Consider the following 7,736-nt stretch of genomic DNA (forward strand, 5'->3'; position numbering starts at 1 on the left):
GTTCATACAATCAATGTTAAACAATATCTTATAAAAAAAATGGAAAGCAGGAGATAGGTTCATTCTTCCACAACAGATAACAAAACAAATCCATATTCATTGATGATATACAATAGGAAAAAAAAAGCAAGTGAGAGATTCATATTCCATATTTGATAAAAAAAACTAATGTCATAGATGATATAAAATCTTAGGGTGAGAATTTGATTGGTACATTGCTTTGATGTTGTCTCTTGAAGAAGAGCGAACCTTCTTCTTCTTGTTGTAATGTTCAGCAGGGGGCAGTGCTACTTTTTCATTCATTGTATTGTTGGGATAACCTATAATCATGTATTTTGATTAGAATGATCTTATAGCTTAGAGTGTGAGTTGTTTAAGTTGAAACCAAAAAATTTGGTTTTAAAAAAGAACAAAATCAAATGCATTTACCCTGAGGAGGGAGCGGCAGAGGGGGAGGAAGATGCAGAGATGTTTCTGTGCTTTTGTCCTCCATTGTAGTTGCAATTGTAAATCTGATTTCCTTGCTCTCTTATTTCTACCCATTGAGCAAGAGGGATTGCTAAGATTGACAATGAGAGGCAAAGCAAAGGCCACCATCCAATGAAGACATGCTCAGATAATGGTCTTAAATTCATGATGAATAAAGTTGTTGAATGGCGGCGTGCAAAACATCCACTTTGTCTAGAAAAGTTGTAGGACCCAGTTTTGAGTAGTTGAATGTATCCACCATCTGGTGCGAGTGCATTGGAATGATGGCTGTTCCTTCTTAACTAAGAACAAATGGGTGTATCACTCTCCAATGCAATGCCATTTTTTGTCTTTGTCATATCTGCCATCAACATTCCATGGAAAAATAATCCTCAGGATAAATTATGGAATTTATTGTCACCAATTCCATGAGCTGAAAGTTGCAAAACTAAGTTGACAAGTAAATTATTATGCCCGATTTGCTTATCTTATTAAAGATTGCATAGAAACTGACATTGGATAATTATGATGATCAAAATTCAAAGCTTGTTTATTTGATCTTTGATAAATCTTTTTTCTATCTGATTTAATGCGTTTATTATGAGAACTAATTTTAGTGTATTATTAGAAAAATATTTTTTTACTAGATATAATCTTTCTCACTAAAATTATCTTGTTTTGAACTTCCCTATTTTTCAGAATATCATTATGTTTGTTTCTATTCAACTTAAAGAATCATTGGCAGTAGTGTCTAGTTGATTCAGAAAAAGTCTACTTAAACACCTACTTGTCATCTAGAATACTAACCTTGATTTCTGCCTAACAATCAACTTCATCTGAAACATGCTCGTATAAGTCACTTAAAGTAGAAAGCTACATTATCAGTCCCTAATATCTACACCTAGACCAAGACCAATGCACTTTTTTCCACTTGAAACAACCTAAGGAACTATCTATTGTTGTAATATATGCCTACATCTATTATTGTAGCTTTATACAACATCTTAGAGCTTCAGGTGCTTACAAAGTTTTAACAACTTCATTATTAGTACCTTGACTAAGGCAAGTTCCTAGATTTTTCATTGGTCCCCTTTTCTTTTCATTTTTTCCAAATCTAACATGTCCTAAAATAATAGAGGTAAATATTGGCAATCATGTCATTTAATTCAATAAGTACAAAAGATTCAACTATGAGAATGCATAACACCAATGTACCTCCAAGATACCATAGTGCACTATGAACACAACCATGATTGATAGAACACAATGATGTCACAAGAGATACTACTATAAAACCAAAAACAGAAATTTTGAAAATAATTTTAGTATCTCATATCATATTCTTATTGTTCAATCGTGTGTATCCATCTTTCACCTCTTCTTGTTGTATATATAAGACACCATCTTCAAACCTAAGAGACCAGAGCCTAACTAGACTTAAAGTTGACGCAATAATTTTTTTTACATAAAAGATACATACACATATCATCAAAAATTGCATTAAACAAATATGAAATGTGGAAGTAAATTTAAATTTATGTTTGAATAATATCATTATCACATTTTAAAAATTAAATTACATTTCCTCTTTACATATTACATGGATCACAAAATGTATCAATTACAAATTATGATTAAATCTTCCCATGGGAATATCTTACTACAAATTTATCTCACCAAGTAGTGAATATGGTAACAACATCAATGATCTATCCAAGTGCAAGAACACAAACATCTAGCCTTGATGGAAGAATAATCACTACCACTTGACCATGTAGAACCCCAAAGGACCACCCCACCGTGTCGAGGAGATAGACACCAAGCCCCATACACAACATACAAGAACAAGGGATGGATAGGATACAAAATCACTAGATACAAAAACTAAAAAAGGTTCTCAAAACCATAAACAGGATAAATTGTCAAAGGTGACTAGCATCTATAGGATACTTAGGACACACATAAAAGGACCTAAAAGAGTTCAAACACATAAATTGAAATATAAACATGTATAAGTGGATCATATAATATATAACCTTTTAATTTTTTGTACCAATATAATTAGATAATATATCTCTAACTATTTCCTCTTTAGTTTTCTATTACTATGATTATCTCAATTCCAACACATTAGATACTTAAATAAATATTAAAAATCTTAAGTATATCTAAAACTTCTTTATTGATGTTATGTTTAACTAAATTCAATTGACTACATGAATGAATTTAAATCAAGTAATAAAATAAGTCAAAAATTATGATTGGTTGGTTATTTTTATTAATTTGTTCGTAAACACAACCTTACAATATCACAACCTTCTTCCACAAATTTTAACAAAAAAATGCAACAATAATATAAATAAGAACTACCATCAACCATATCCCTAAAAAAGTAGGGGAGAATGTATATGTATATGTAGATGTATATATATATGTATATGTATGTGTATGTGTATCTATATATCTACATATGTATATATATGTATCTACATATATATGTATGTATATACACTTATATCTACATATATATACATTTATATATATGTACACATGATATATATATATATATATATATATATATATATACATAGATACATACATATACATATATATATGTATATGTATATGTATATGTATATGTATATGTATGTGTATGTGTATGTATGTATGTATGTATATGTATCTATGTATGTACATATGTGTGTGTGTGTGTGTCCAAATATATAACTATGTATACATTCTATTATATTCTAAGTACACATGCTACAAATTTCTAAGAGGCTAGTGCATAATTCAACACTTTATTCATAGTTATCTTAATGATTTTTCACATATGTAGTAGACTTCATATATTTTAGAGATAATCATGATAATTTTCCCCTTCTTCTACACATGCTAATTCTTTGTGAAATAGCTCTTATAGTTCTATTGATAAGTTAGTTTTTTATGCCTATAGATAATATTTACAAATTAAAAATAAGATCGATGTTCCTTATAATGGAATTATTTTAATGATTGTTTCTTACTCTTTAATGGCTATCCTACCATCATATTCCTATACCTCTCTCTGACTACTCCTTTTCTTCAATATGGTAATTATAAAAAACAATCACATCATCCCTTCATAAACCATCTTCTAGAAACGACATCCAATGAGTTTTAGTAGAATCACAATGGTATGGATATTATTTTCTCTACTACTACCTCTGTGTAGGACAACCCTCTCGATGCACCAATATTTCCTTTATTCATCCTCACATGTTGTGTATGCCTCTCAAATATTGTGACATAGCTCATGAAAGTATGCCCTACCTCTATAATCTCATACATCCATCTTCACATTTTCCAATCAATGTATTATATCCTTTCCACTTGACTTTTAGTTTTCTTGAAGGAGATAGAAACATTGTTATGTAACTTGATTCTTTTAGGTCCAACTATTTCTAATAATCATTACACTATCCATTTTCTTTTGATACCTAATTTTCTCCTTCTCCTATGGACATTTTGATCTTATGTTTTAATACATAATAGGTAAAGAGGATCCCTTGTGTCATGAAAGAAACTTTAATTATATACATGTGTTTGAATAATATATGTGTCATGCTAACTTTTTGGATAACTTATATAATAGAAACTCTATAAATGATGCATCGAGGATTAATTGTATACCCTATCCCATGGTTTGAAATAGATTATTTTTTAAAATTTAGGAAGCATTTATGAAATAATTTACCAATACAATATTGAACCTAATATTAATCCTCCTATAAGGTTAGTATAATTTATGCAAACCAGATAGAGATAAAATCACACTTCAATAATAATTCATTTTCTACTTATAACTTGTAGATATCCAATTTGAACAAATTTGGCTAGCCTTAATCTCCTTAACTACACTAGGTCTTCTCATACCATTTCACCAACAGCCCATAGAATGGTGAATCATCTCCAAAAACCCAATATCTTGTGTTATAACACTAACAAGATGAAAGGTCATACACATTTAAAAAATGTAACTCTTAAACATTTATTATTTTAGCATCTTAAATTGGAATCACTTCAATCCAATGATGTTTTAGTACCTATTTAGTGAAAGGCTTCAATTTAATTTGTATTTTCCTCTTTCTTCCTATCTCTCTTTGTTTCTTCTAGACAGAATTGGGGTAGGACCTAATAGATCATCTTTGGTATTCCTCTTTCATGGTGCAAAGTTTAAGGTTGGACCTATTCACTTGGGCAGTCCTTTTTCTTCCTTCAATCACTCATAATATTTTTTCTACACTAAAATTGGGTTTTCTCATAATTTTGTGCCTAATTTCCAAAAATTGAGACCTATTATAGAACCCAAAAGGAATCTTGAAGATTATAGGAAATGGTTAGCAAGGACCACTACGTCTCTTCTTAGTACCTGGATGCATTTTGTCCCTTCCAAGGAACCATTTTTTGGGCCTCCTCCTCATGCCTTGCATTGGGTTAATCTAGGGCATTAATTGTAAGTCTAATTGGCTGACATGAGAAAGTTTATTTTGAGCCCTTTATAAAACCATCCATTTTTCTCATGTTGACATCCATGATTCATAAACAGAAATAATCAATATCTTCATAAACACATATCAAGAATCCAAGCATTCAAGCCATCCTCAAGAGCATTCAAGGAGGTCCTTTTACAAGCCATCAGAAAGGAGATCTCTTGCATTCGAGGTACTCTCAAGGAGATTCAAGGATTTCATTTGGGCCCTTCATTATCTCTTCCATATTCATGTCATAACCTTGTAGGATATATATTCCTTCAATGATTATAGTGGATCTTGTCATCAAGAGAGGGCTTCTACATGCATTTTCTTGGTTCATTTAAATCAGTAAAGTGAGCTCATTGTATTCAATTTAAGATATCCTACTATTGTGAGGTGAATTTGTGCATTTACTTTACACTTCAGCATTTTTAATTATTTCAATTTCAAGGTTAATTATTAGTAAATAATTTTATACTATCACAATATGGTAGTACACTATCCAAAAAGGAAAGGATTTATCAAAAACCTAGAAATTTATCAAAACAGAGAGGAATCTATTAGAAGCTAATAGCTATTAGTCAAAAGGAAAACCACATTATAGACAATAAAAGAAATAATTTTAAAAGGAGGTTTGAGATTAAGCTTTTGATGAACCTTAAGATCAAAATTAAAGATTTTAAGGATCAATAATCAAGAATTAAGATCAAGGATTAAGGATTAAGGAGGGGATCATGAAAGAGGTTATGACAACTATTCATGTATCTATAAACACAAGGATAGATGATTGAGTTCAAAGATCAAGAGTAGAGAAACGAGGATTTGATAAGCTTTTAAAGGGAAGAAAATACATGTCACTTATATCTTGTATGAATTCCTAACAATTTCTACAAGGTATTGTAAAATTCCTTAACTAAGTAGTCTCTAACTAGACTAGTAAGTTCAATGTATGAGCTTTTATAAATCTTTTAACAAGGTGAAAATCATATTGGTAGTATTAAATATCTTAATAGAGTAGTTCTTTATAGAACTATGGATACAGTTAACAATATATTAGTCACTCCTAATTGAGTGAGTCACTTAGAAGATGACATATTATAGTCCTAATAAAAAAACCTCTTTCTGCAGTAGTGAAGAGTTGTGGGTACCATCCGCGCCATAGATTTTCCCTCTAACCAAGGGTTTCTGCAAGACCAAAACTCTTTGAGCTATATGTGGGTGAATTACCAAGTGTTATTTTTTATTATTATTTACTTTACAATTTACAATTAGAGAATATCAATAAAACTAAAGGAATGAACTATATCAGTTGATGCAAACTTGGGTTTCATGTTTTATGGTAAAAATTTTGGATTGATAGAAGTTTGTTAGTATTGATTTACCATCCCCTCTTAGTCGCTAACCTTTCCAATCAACAATTGGTATTAGACCTTAGTTCACTAGAAGGTAATTTTAATAGCTTGAGAGTAGGGTTATGAAGAGGCATAGGAGAGAAAGGAAAATGGAAGAATCTTTTGATGAATCTCTTGCATAGATCGAGGATCTGAAGAAAATGTTGAAAGAGTCTTTCGTAAAAAGAAAATAATTATCATAATATCTATAGACAATCCTAGAAAACCTTGAATAACTATCATGAAATAGTACAAATTCTAAAGAAGATAATGTAGCACTTGTAGATCTGATGGATAAGATCACAATTCTAGAAGAAAATCTAACTGAATCTCAAAAGGAACTTAAAAGTAAAGCACTTAGGATGACATAAATACTTGAAAGAATGAGGATAGGCAAGGAAGAAAAGGATAGTATTAAAACAAGATAGGGATGACATCATTTAAAGGATACAACAATAAAATAACACCCTAAATGAATACCTAAATGACACAAATAAAGAAAACCAATATATACTTACAAAAAATGAAAATTTGAGAAAAAAAGTAGAAAACTTGAGAAATATTTCAAAATTTGAAAAAGAAGTCAATGAAAGACTTATAAGATTTGAGTCAAGCATGTAGAAAGATTATGAGCAATTGAAGAATCAAAGAAGATTTGGAGATCAAACTGGTCTTGGTTATACCTCAATAACAATAAGTTTAAAATCAGGGAATCATCCAAATCAGTAGCAGAGAACCTATTGCCAAAGTCAACAAAAAAAAAAATTAATGCACAAGGCAAGAAAATCACAAAACCTACTTGTTATAACTATTAAAATCTTGGTCATACATATCATGTTTGTAGAATCGTATTGGTTAATATTTCAAGAGGTGCACCATTCAATGTACATTGTCACAACTGCAATAAGATTTGACATCGAGATAAAGAATACAGATCAATAACAAGCATCATATCATTAGAAGTAGATTTTGTAGGTTACTATTACACATGTAATCTGTACAAACATAAAGTTGAACATTGTATATTAAGAGTCTCACCAACAAGAACTCCAAACAAATTGACAAATGCATTGAGAAGAGAAATGTTCTAACTATGTGTAATGTATGCGGATTCTTTGGAGACATGAAAATGAATTATAGACTATGAATCCAAGAGGAAATTCTATACCTTGGAGATCAATAGGAATGGTATGTTTTTTGGTCATAAGTATGAACATATAGCACAAAATTATAGGTCTAACTAGCTAGAAATAAAGATGATAAAGAAAAAGTCATAGTGAATCAAGAATAGGTGAGGAATGATATGAAGAAAATTTTGGTCGAGAAGGAGGAAAGTAATGTGAAAATAGGTAACCTTCCAATC

General features: G+C 30.3%; 1 long non-coding RNA gene across 1 annotated transcript in view; it reads right to left on the reverse strand.

The window, feature by feature from the left end:
* Positions 1-558, reverse strand: part of LOC149548456 (uncharacterized) — a 2,070-nt gene extending 1,512 nt beyond the window's left edge. Inside the window, exons 1-2 of the long non-coding RNA XR_016354447.1 lie at positions 430-558; positions 215-320 (exon numbers count right to left, since the gene is read on the reverse strand). This is a non-coding gene — a long non-coding RNA (uncharacterized LOC149548456). The remainder of the gene's footprint in view (positions 1-214; positions 321-429) is intronic.
* Positions 559-7,736: the final 7,178 nt, after the last annotated feature.

The sequence above is a fragment of the Cupressus sempervirens genome, chromosome 7 (assembly GCF_028749045.1).
Source record: "Cupressus sempervirens isolate cs-2001-9-10 chromosome 7, ASM2874904v1, whole genome shotgun sequence".
Taxonomy (NCBI): Eukaryota; Viridiplantae; Streptophyta; class Pinopsida; order Cupressales; family Cupressaceae; genus Cupressus; species Cupressus sempervirens.